The following is a 10,774-nucleotide window of genomic DNA, read 5'->3' as shown; positions in this document are numbered from 1 at the left end:
TCAGAATGGACCATCCTGGATATATTCTATGATGGTTTATCTGAGCTATCAAAGATGTCACTGGACACTTCTGCAGGTGGATCCATTCACCTAAAGAAAACGCCTGCAGAAGCTCAAGAACTCATTGACATGGTTGCTAATAACCAGTTCATGTACACTTCTGAAAGGAATCCTGTGAGCAATGGGACGCCTATGAAGAAGGGAGTTCTTGAAGTTGATACTCTGAATGCCATATTGGCTCAGAACAAAATATTGACTCAGCAAGTCAATATGATTTCTCAGAGTCTGCATGGAATGCAAGCTGCATCCAACAGTACTCAAGAGGCATCTTCTGAAGAAGAAGCCTATGATCCTGAGAACCCTGCAATAGCAGAGGTAAATTACTTAGGTGAACCTTATGGAAACACCTATAACTCAACATGGAGAAATCATCCAAATTTCTCATGGAAGGATCAAAAGCCTCAACAAGGCTTTAATAATGGTGGAAGAAACAGGTTTAGCAATAGCAAGCCTTTTCCATCATCAACTCAGCAACAGACAGAGAACTCTGACCAAAATGCTTCCAATTTAGCAAATCTAGTCTCTGATCTATCTAAGGCCACTGTAAGTTTCATGAATGAAACAAGGTCTTCCATTAGAAATCTGGAAGCACAAGTGGGCCAACTGAGTAAAAGGATCACTGAAATCCCTCCTAGTACTCTCCCAAGCAATACAGAAGAGAACCCAAAAGGAGAGTGCAAGGCCATTGACATAAGCGCCATGGCCGAACCTGTGAGGAGAGGAGAGGACGTGAATCCCAAGGAGGAAGACCTCCAGGGACGTCCTATGATCAATAAGGAGCTCCCCTCTGAGAAACCAAAGGACTCTGAGGCTCATCTAGAGACCATAGAGATTCCATTGAACCTCCTTATGCCCTTCATGAGCTCTGATGAGTATTCCTCTTCTGAAGAGAATGAGGATGTCACTGAAGAGCAAACTGCCAAGTTTCTTGGTGCAATCATGAAGCTGAATGCCAAATTATTTGGCATTGATGCTTGGGAAGTTGAACCTCCCTTGTTCATCAATGAACTAAGTGATCTGGATCAACTGACATTGCCTCAGAAGAGACAGGATCCTGGAAAGTTCATAATCCCTTGTACCATAGGCACCATGATCTTTAAGGCTCTGTGTGACCTTGGTTCAGGGATAAACCTCATGCCCCTCTCTGTAATAGAGAAACTGGGAATCTATGGGGTGCAAGCTGCTAAAATCTCACTGGAGATGGCAGATAGCTCAAGAAAACAGGCTTATGGACAAGTAGAAGATGTATTAGTAAAGGTTGAGGGCCTTTACATACCTACTGATTTCATAGTCCTGGATACTGGAAAGGAAGAGGATGAATCCATCATCCTAGGAAGACCTTTCCTGGCCACAGCAAGAGCTGTGATTGATGTTGACAGAGGTGAAATATTCCTTCAATGGAATGAGAAGTCCCTTGTGTTTAAAACTCAAGGATCTCCCTCTGCAACCATGGAGAGGAAGCAGAAAAAGCTTCTCTCCAAGCAGAGTCAACCAGAGCCCCCACAGTCAAACTCTAAGTTTGGTGTTGGGAGGCCACAACCAAACTCTAAGTTTGGTGTTGAACTCCCATATCCAAACTCTAAGTTTGGTGTTGGAGAGTCTCAACAAAGCTCTGCACATCTGTGAGGCTCCATGAGAGCCCACTGTCAAGCTATTGACATTAAAGAAGCGTTTGTTGGGAGGCAACCCAATGTTTATCTAATTCTTATTTTTATTGTTTTTCATGTTTTCTTAGGTTCATGATCATGTGGAGTCACAAAATAAACAAAAAATTCAAAAACGGAATCAAAAACAGCAGAAGAAAAATCACACCCTGGAGGAGCATCTATCTGGCGTTCAAACGCCAGAACAGAGCATAGTTCTGGCGCTGAACGCCCAGAATGGGAGCATCCTGGCGCTGAACGCCCAGAACAAGCATGGTTCTGGCGTTCAACGCTAGAAATGGCAGCAAATAGGCGTTGAACGCCCAAAATGGGCACCAACCTGGCGCTGAACGCCCAGAGTTGTGTGCAAGGGCATTTTGCATGCCTAAATTGGTACAGGGATGTAAATGCCTTGACACCTCAAGATCTGTGGACCTCACAGGATCACCTCAGGATCTGTGGACCCCATAGGATCCCCACCCACCTCCACTCACTCTCTTCTCTCTTCTCAATCATCCTCTATTCCCAATAAACACTCATCCCTTCTGTCTTCCATTTACCACTCACACCCATACACCCACTTACCTTCAAAAATTCAACATCTCTTCCCCACCCAATCCCACCCATATGGCCGAATACACACAGCCATCCATCTCCTCCATATCCTCTTCTTCTTCTATTCTTTCTTCTTTTGCTCGAGGGCGAGCAACATTCTAAGTTTGGTGTGGTAAAAGCATAGCTTTTTTGTTTTTTCCATAACCATTGATGGCACCTAAGGCCAGAGAAACCTCTAGAGAGAGGAAAGGGAAGACAAAAGCTTCCATCAAGGGTCTATAGCTCAGTGGTAGAACATTTGACTGCAAATCAAGAGATCCCTGAGATACCTCAGGGGATACATTTTCTTCCACACAATTATTGGAAGCAACTAAGGGTGGAACATCAAGAGCACTCCATCATCCTTCATGAAATCAGAGAAGATCTAAAAGCAATGAAGGAGGAGCAACAAAGACAAGGAAGAGACATAGAAGAGCTCAAGGACATCATTAGTTCCTCAAGAAGGAAACGCCACCATTACTAAGGTGGATTCATTCCTTGTTCTTATTTCTTCTGTTTTTCGTTTTCTATGTTATGTGCTTATCTGTGTTTGTGTCTTCATTACATGATCATTAGTAGTTAGTAACTATGTCTTAAAGTTATAAATGTCCTATGAATCCATCACCTCTCTTAAATGAAAAATGTTTTAATTCAAAAGAACAAGAAGTACATGAGTTTCGAATTTATCCTTGAACTTAGTTTAATTATATTGATGTGGTAACAATGCTTCTTGTTTTCTGAATGTATGCTTGAACAGTGCATATGTCTTTTGAAGTTGTTGTTTAAGAATGTTAAATATGTTGGCTCTTGAAAGAATGATGACTAGGAGACATGTTATTTGATAATCTGAAAAATCATAAAAATGATTCTTGAAGCAAGAAAAAGCAGCAAAGAACAAAGCTTGCAAAAAAAAAAATAGGCGAAAAAAAAAATATAGAAAGAAAAAGAAAAAGCAAGCAGAAAAAGCCAAAGCTCTTAAAACCAAGAGGCAAGAGCAAAAAGCCAATAACCCTTAAAACCAAAAGGCAAGGGAAATAAAAAGGATCCCAAGGCTTTGAGCATCAGTGGATAGGAGGGCCTAAAGGAATAAAATCCTGGTCTAAGCGGCTAAACCAAGCTGTCCCTAACCATGTGCTTGTGGCGTATAGGTGTCAAGTGAAAACTTGAGACTGAGCGGTTAAAGTCAAGGTCCAAAGCAAAAAAAAAAGAGTGTGCTTAAGAACCCTGGACACCTCTAATTGGGGACTTTAGCAAAGCTGAGTCACAATCTGAAAGGGTTCACCCAATTATGTGTCTGTGGCATTTATGTATCCGGTGGTAATACTGGAAAACAAAGTGCTTAGGGCCACGGCCAAGACTCATAAAGAAGCTGTGTTCAAGAATCATCATACTGAACTAAGAAGAGTCAATAACACTATTCGAAATCTGAAGTTCCTATAGATGCCAATCATTCTGAACCTCAATAGATAAAGTGAGATGCCAAAACTATTCAAGAGGCAAAAAGCTATAAGTCCCGCTCATATGATTGAAGCTCTGTTTCATTGATAGTTTGGAATTTATAGTATATTCTATTCTTTTTATCCTATTTTGATTTTCAGTTGCTTGGGGACAAGCAACAATTTAAGTTTGGTGTTGTGATGAGCGGATAATTTATACGCTTTTTGACATTGTTTTTAGTATGTTTTTAGTAGGATCTAGTTACTTTTAGGGATGCTTTTAATAGATTTTGTGTTAAATTCACATTTTTGGACTTTACTATGAGTTTGTGTGTTTTTCTGTGATTTCAGATATTTTCTGGCTGAAATTGAGGGACTTGAGCAGAAATCAGATTCAGAGGTTGAAAAAGGACTGCTGATGCTGTTGGATTCTGACCTCCCTGCACTCAAAGTGGATTTTCTGGAGCTACAGAACTCGAAATGGCGCGCTTCCAATTGCGTTGGAAAGTAGACATCCAGGGCTTTCCAGCAATATATAATAGTCCATACTTTAGCCAAGAATAGATGACGTAAACTGGCGTTCAACGCCAGCTTTCTACCCAAATCTGGCGTCCAGCGCCAGAAAAGGATCCAAAACCAGAGTTGAACGCCCAAACTGGCACAAAAACTGGCGTTCAACTCCACAAATGGCCTCTGCACGTGCAACACTTAAGCTCAGCCCAAACACACACCAAGTGGGCCCCGGAAGTGGATTTATGCATCAATTACTTACTCATGTAAACCCTAGTAGCTAGTTTATTATAAATAGGACCTCTTACTATTGTATTAGACATCTTTGGATTACCCTATGATCCTTTGATCATGTTTTGGGGGCTGGCCATCTCGGCCATGCCTGGACCTTCACTTATGTATTTTCAACGGTAGAGTTTCTACACTCCATAGATTAAGGTGTGGAGCTCTGCTGTTCCTCAAAGATTAATGCAAAGTACTACTGTTTTCTATTCAATTCTTCTTATTTCGCTTCTAAGATATCCATTCGCACCCAAGAACGTGATGAAGGTGATGATTATGTGTGACGCTCATCACCATCTCCCCTACGAACACGTGCCTGACAAACACCTCCGTTCTACATGAAATAAAGCTAGAATGAGTATCTCTTAGATCTCCTAACCAGAATCTTCGTGGCGTAAGCTAGAATGATGGCGGCATTCAAGAGAATTCGGAAGGTCTAAACCTTGTCTGTGGTATTCTGAGTAGGATTCAATGATTGAATGACTGTGACGAGCTTCAAACTCGCGAGTGCTGGGCGTTAGTGACAGACGCAAAAGGAGGGTGAATCCTATTCCAGCATGATCGAGAACCGACAGATGAATAGCCGTGCCGTGACAGGGTGCGTGAGCATATGATTCATTGAGAGGAGGGGATGTAGCCACTGACAACGGTGATGCCCTTTCATACAGCCAGCCATGGAAAGGAGTAAGACTGATTGGATGAAGATAGCAGGAAAGCAGAGGTTCAGAGGAACGAAAAGCATCTCCATTCGCTTATCTGAAATCCCTGCCAATGAATCTACATAAGTATCTCTATCTCTTTTATTGTTTATTTTAATCTAATAAAGTATCATGTTTAAATCCGCCTGACTGAGATTTACAAGGTGACCATAGCTTGCTTCATACCAACAATCTCCGTGGGATTCGACCCTTACTCACGTAAGGTATTACTTGGACGACCCAGTGCACTTGCTGGTTAGTTGTATCGAAGTTGTGACAATTATGAATTAAGATCAGAGCACCAAGCTCTGGAGCCATTACCAGGAATTGTTCGAGCCTGGAGATCACAATTTCGTGCACCAGACACAAATATAAATAAACATAAAGCTCAAAAATCGAAAAACAGGAAAATAAATAAACAAGGAGATTAAGGAATGAGTCCACCTTAGTGAGGGTGGCGTCTTCCTCTTCTTGAAGAACCAATGGTGCTCTTGAGCTCCTCTATGTCTCTTCCTTGTCTTTTTTGCTCCTCCCTCATAGCTCTTTGATCTTCTCTAATTTCATGGAGGATGATGGAGTGCTCTTGGTGCTCCACCCTTAGTTGTCCCATATTGGAACTTAATTCTCCTAGGGAAGTGTTGATTTGTTCCCAATAGTTTTGTGGAGGGAAGTGCATCCCTTGAGGCATCTCAGGGATTTCATGGTGAGGAATCTCCTCGTGCTCATGTTGAGGTCCATGATCTCTTGTTTGCTCCATCCTTTTCTTAGTGATGGGCTTATCCTCTTCAATAAGGATGTCTCCCTCTATGTCAATTCCAGCCGAATTGCAGAGGTGACAAATGAGGTGAGGAAAGGCTAACCTTGCCCAAGTGGAGGACTTGCCAGCCACCTTGTAGAGTTCTTGAGGTATAATTTCATGACTTCCACCTCTTCTCCAATCATGATACTATGGATCATGATGGCCCGGTCTATAGTAACTTCAGATCGGTTACTAGTAGGAATGATTGAGCGTTGAATGAACTCTAGCCATCCCCTAGCCACTGGTTTGAGGTCATGCCTTCTTAATTGAACCGGCTTGCCTCTTGAGTCAATTTTCCATTGAGCTCCTTCCTCACATATGTCTTTGAGGACTTGGTCCAACCTTTGATCAAAGTTGACCCTTCTAGTGTAGGGGCGTGCGTTCTCTTCCATCATTGGCAAGTTGAACGCCAGCCTTACATTTTCCGGACTGAAATCTAAGTATTTCCCCAGAACCATGGTGAGCCAATGCTTTGGATTCGGGTTCACACTTTGATCATGGTTCCTAGTGATCCATGCGTTTGCATAGAACTTTTGAACCATTAGGATCCCGACTTGTTGAATGGGGTTGGTGAGAACTTCCCAACCTCTTCTTTGGATCTCAAGTCGGATCTCTGGATACTCATTCTTTTTAAGCTTGAAAGGAACCTCAGGGATCACTTTCTTCTTGGCCACAACTTCATAGAAGTGGTCTTGATGGACCTTTGAGATGAATCTCTCCATCTCCCATGACTCAGAGGTGGAAGCAATTGCCTTCCCTTTTCTCTTTCTAGAGGTTTCTCTGGCCTTAGGTGCCATTAATGGTTATGGAAAAACAAAAAGCTATGCTTTTTACCACACCAAACTTAAAATGTTTGCTCGTCCCTGAGCAAAAGAAGAAAGAAAGAAAGAGAAGAAGAAGAGAAATGGAGGAGAGGGAGAGAGGGGTGTATTCGGCCAAGGGGAAGAAGAGAGGGTTGTGTTGTGTGAAAATGAAGAAGGAATGAGGGGTTTATATAGGAGTTGGGAGGGGTTTAAGTTTTGGCCATTAGGGTTGGGTTTGGGAGGGAAAATATTTTGAATTTGAAGGTAGGTGGGGTGTTTTTGGGAAAGAGAGGATGGATTGTGAGTGGTGAAGAGGTGATGGGAAAGAGCTATTGAGGTGATTGGTGAAGGATATTTGGGGAAGAGAGTTATGAAAAGGTGTGAAGAGGAGAGAAGAAAATATGGGGATCCTGTAGGATCCACAGATCCTGAGGTGTCAAGGATTTTTCATCCCTGCACCTTTTAGACGTGTAAAACGCCCTATACATGCAATCCTGGCATTTAACGCCAGACTGATACCTGTTTCTGGCGTTAAATGCCACTTCCATGCTCTGTTCTGGTGTTTAACGCCAGGTAAATGCTTGTTTCTGGCGTTAAACGCCAACTTCGTGCCTATCTCTGGCGTTAAACGCCAGATAGATGCTTGTTTCTGGCGTTTAAATGCCAGATTGCTCTCCTTCAAGGTGTGCTATTTCTTCTGCTATTTTTCATTTTGTTTTTGATTTTTCAGTAGCTTTGTGACTTCACATGATCATCAACCTAAGGAAAACAGAAAATAACAATAGAAAATAAATAAATATAATTAGATAACATTGGGTTGCCTCCCAACAAGCACTTCTTTAATGTCAATAGCTTGACAGTGAGCTCTCATGGAGTCTCACAGATGTTCAGAGCATTATTGGAACCTCCCAACACCAAACTTAGAGTTTGTATGTGAGGGTTCAACACCAAACTTAGATTTTGGTTGTGGCCTCCCAACACCAAACTTAGAGTTTGACTGTGGGGGCTTTGGTTGACTCTGCAGTGAGAGAAGCTTTTCATGCTTCCTCTCCATGGTTACAGAAGGAGATCCTTGAGTTTTAAACACAAGGTTGTCCTCATTCAGTTGAAGGATCAATTCTCCTCTGTCCACATCAATCACAACTCTTGCTGTGGCTAGGAAGGATCTTCCAAGGATGATGGATTCATCCTCATCCTTCCCAGTATCCAGGATTATGAAATCAGCAGGGATGTAAAGGCCTTCAACCTTTACTAGCACGTCCTGCACTTGTCCATAAGCCTGTTTTCTTGAGTTGTCTGCCATCTCTAATGAGATTCTGGCAGCTTGCACCTCAAAGATTCCCAGTTTCTCCATTACAGAGAGTGGCATGAGGTTTATCCCTGACCCAAGGTCACATAGAGCCTTCTCAAAGGTCATGGTGCCTATGGTACAAGGTATTAAAAACTTTCCATGATCCTGTTTCTTCTGAGGCAATGTCAGTTGATCCAGATCACTCAGTTCATTGATGAGCAAGGGAGGTTCATCTTCCCAAGTCTCATTACCAAATAATTTGGCATTCAGCTTTATGATTGCACCAAGGTACTTGGCAACTTGCTCTTCAGTAACATCCTCATTCTCTTCAGAAGAATAATACTCATCAGAGCTCATGAAGGGCATAAGGAGGCTCAATGGAATCTCTATGGTCTCTAGATGAGCCTTAGATTCCTTTGGTTCCTCAAAGGGAAACTCCTTGTTGATCACTGGACATCCCAGGAGGTCTTCCTCACTGGGATTCACGTCCTCTCCCTCCCCTGTAGGTTCGGCCATGATGGTTAAATCAATGGCCTTGCACTCTCTTTTTGAATTCTCTTCTGTATTGCTTGGGAGAGTACTAGGAGGAGTTTCAGTAACTCTTTTACTCAGCTGGCCCACTTGTGCCTCCAAATTTCTAATGGAGGACCTTGTTTTATTCATGAAACTTAAAGTGGCCTTAGATAGATCAGAGACTATATTTGCTAAGCTAGATGGATTCTGCTCAGAATTTTCTGTCTGTTGCTGAGTGGATGATGGAAAAGGCTTGCTATTGCTAAACCTGGTTCTTCCACCATTATTAAAGCCTTGTTAAGGCTTTTGTTGATCCTTCCATGAGAAATTTGGATGATTTCTCCATGAGGGATTATAGGTGTTTCCATAGGGTTCACCCATGTAATTCACCTCTGCTATTGCAGGGTTCTTAGGATCATAAGCTTTTTCTTCAGAAGATGCCTCTTTAGTACTGTTGGATGATTCCTTCAATCTATTCAGACTCTGAGAGATCATATTGACTTGCTGAGTCAATATTTTATTCTGAGCCAATTATGGCATTCAGAGTATCAATTTCAAGAACTCCCTTCCTCATAGGCGTCCCATTATTCACAGGATTCCTTTCAGAAGTGTACATGAACTGGTTATTTGCAACCATGTCAATGAGTTCTTGAGCTTCTGCAGGCGTTTTTTTTAGGTGAATGGATCCACCTGCAGAATGGTCCAGTGACATCTTTGATAGTTTAGACAAACCATCATAGAAGATATCCAGGATGGTCCATTCTGAAAGCATGTCAGAAGGACACCTTTTGGTCAGTTCCTTGTATCTCTCCCAAGCTTCATAGAGGGATTCACCTTCCTTTTGTCTGAAGGTTTGAACATCCACTCTAAGCTTGCTAAGCTTTTGAGGAGGAAAGAACTTGGCTAAGAAAGCCGTGGCCAGCTTATCCCAAGAGTTCAGGCTATCCTTAGGTTGAGAGTCCAACCATATTCTAGCTCTGTCTCTTACAGCAAATGGGAAAAGCATAAGCCTGTAGACCTCGGGATCAACCCCATTGGTCTTAACAGTATCACAGATCTGCAATAATTCAGTTAAGAACTGAAAAGGATCTTCAGATGGAAGTCCATGAAACTTGCAGTTCTGTTGCATCATAGAAACTAATTGAGGTTTAAGCTCAAAGTTGTTTGCTCCAATGGCAGGAATTGAGATGCTTCTTCCATGTAAATTGGAATTTAGTGCAGTAAAGTCACCAAGCATCTTCCTTGCATTGTTATTATTTTCGGCCATGTTTTCTTCTTTTTTGAAAATTTCTGTCAGATTTTCTCCAGAGAGTTGTGCTTTGGCTTCCCTTAGCTTCCTCTTCAGAGTCCTTTCAGGTTCAGGATCAGCTTCAACAAGAATGTTCTTATCCTTGTTCCTGCTCATATGAAAAAGAAGAAAACAGAAAAGAAAATATGGAATCCTCTATGTCACAGTATAGAGATTCCTGTATGTGAGTATAAGAATAGAAGAATAGAAGAAGAGAAATTCGAACACCAAGAGGAAGAGAGGGTTCGAATTTTGAGAATAAATAATTAGAAGGAGATGAGAGAGAGAGAATTTCGAAAATTAATTAAATTAAAAATAAAATTTAAAGTTAAATTTCGAAAATTAAAATTGAAATCAAATTAAATTAAAAATTAAAACAATTAGTTAATAAAAAGAAAGAATTTTGAAAAAGAGGGAAAGGATTTTCAAAAATTAGAGAGAGAATTAGTTAGGTAGTTTTGAAAAAGATATGATTGAAATAGTAAACTTTTAAAATCAATCAAAAAGTTAAGTGGTTAATTGAAAAAGATTTGAAAAATCAATTTTGAAAAGATAAGAAGTCAGAAAAGATTTTGAAATTGATTTTGAAAAAGATGTGATTGAAACTTATTTTGAAAAAGATTTGAAAAAGAGATTTAAAAAGATTTGATTTTGAAAATTAAAGTTGATTACTTGACTAACAAGAAACTAAAAAGATATGATTCTAGAGTTTAAAGATTGAACCTTTCTCACTAGGCAAGTAACAACTTAAAAATTTTTGAATCAATCACATTAATTGTTAGTGAGATTTTTGAAAATATGAAATAGAAGTAAGAAAAAGATTTTTTTTTTTTGAAAATCATTTTGAAATTTTCGAA

The 10,774-nt window shown here is 40.8% G+C and overlaps 1 non-coding gene across 1 annotated transcript; it reads left to right on the top strand.

The window, feature by feature from the left end:
* Positions 1-9,395: 9,395 nt before the first annotated feature.
* Positions 9,396-9,503, top strand: LOC112788731 (small nucleolar RNA R71). Its single transcript, XR_003196081.1, has one exon. It is a non-coding gene; the product is annotated as a small nucleolar RNA R71 (small nucleolar RNA).
* Positions 9,504-10,774: the final 1,271 nt, after the last annotated feature.

This window comes from Arachis hypogaea, chromosome 20 (genome assembly GCF_003086295.3).
Source record: "Arachis hypogaea cultivar Tifrunner chromosome 20, arahy.Tifrunner.gnm2.J5K5, whole genome shotgun sequence".
NCBI classification, from domain to species: Eukaryota; Viridiplantae; Streptophyta; class Magnoliopsida; order Fabales; family Fabaceae; genus Arachis; species Arachis hypogaea.
This window is presented reverse-complemented; position numbering and strand designations above follow the sequence as displayed.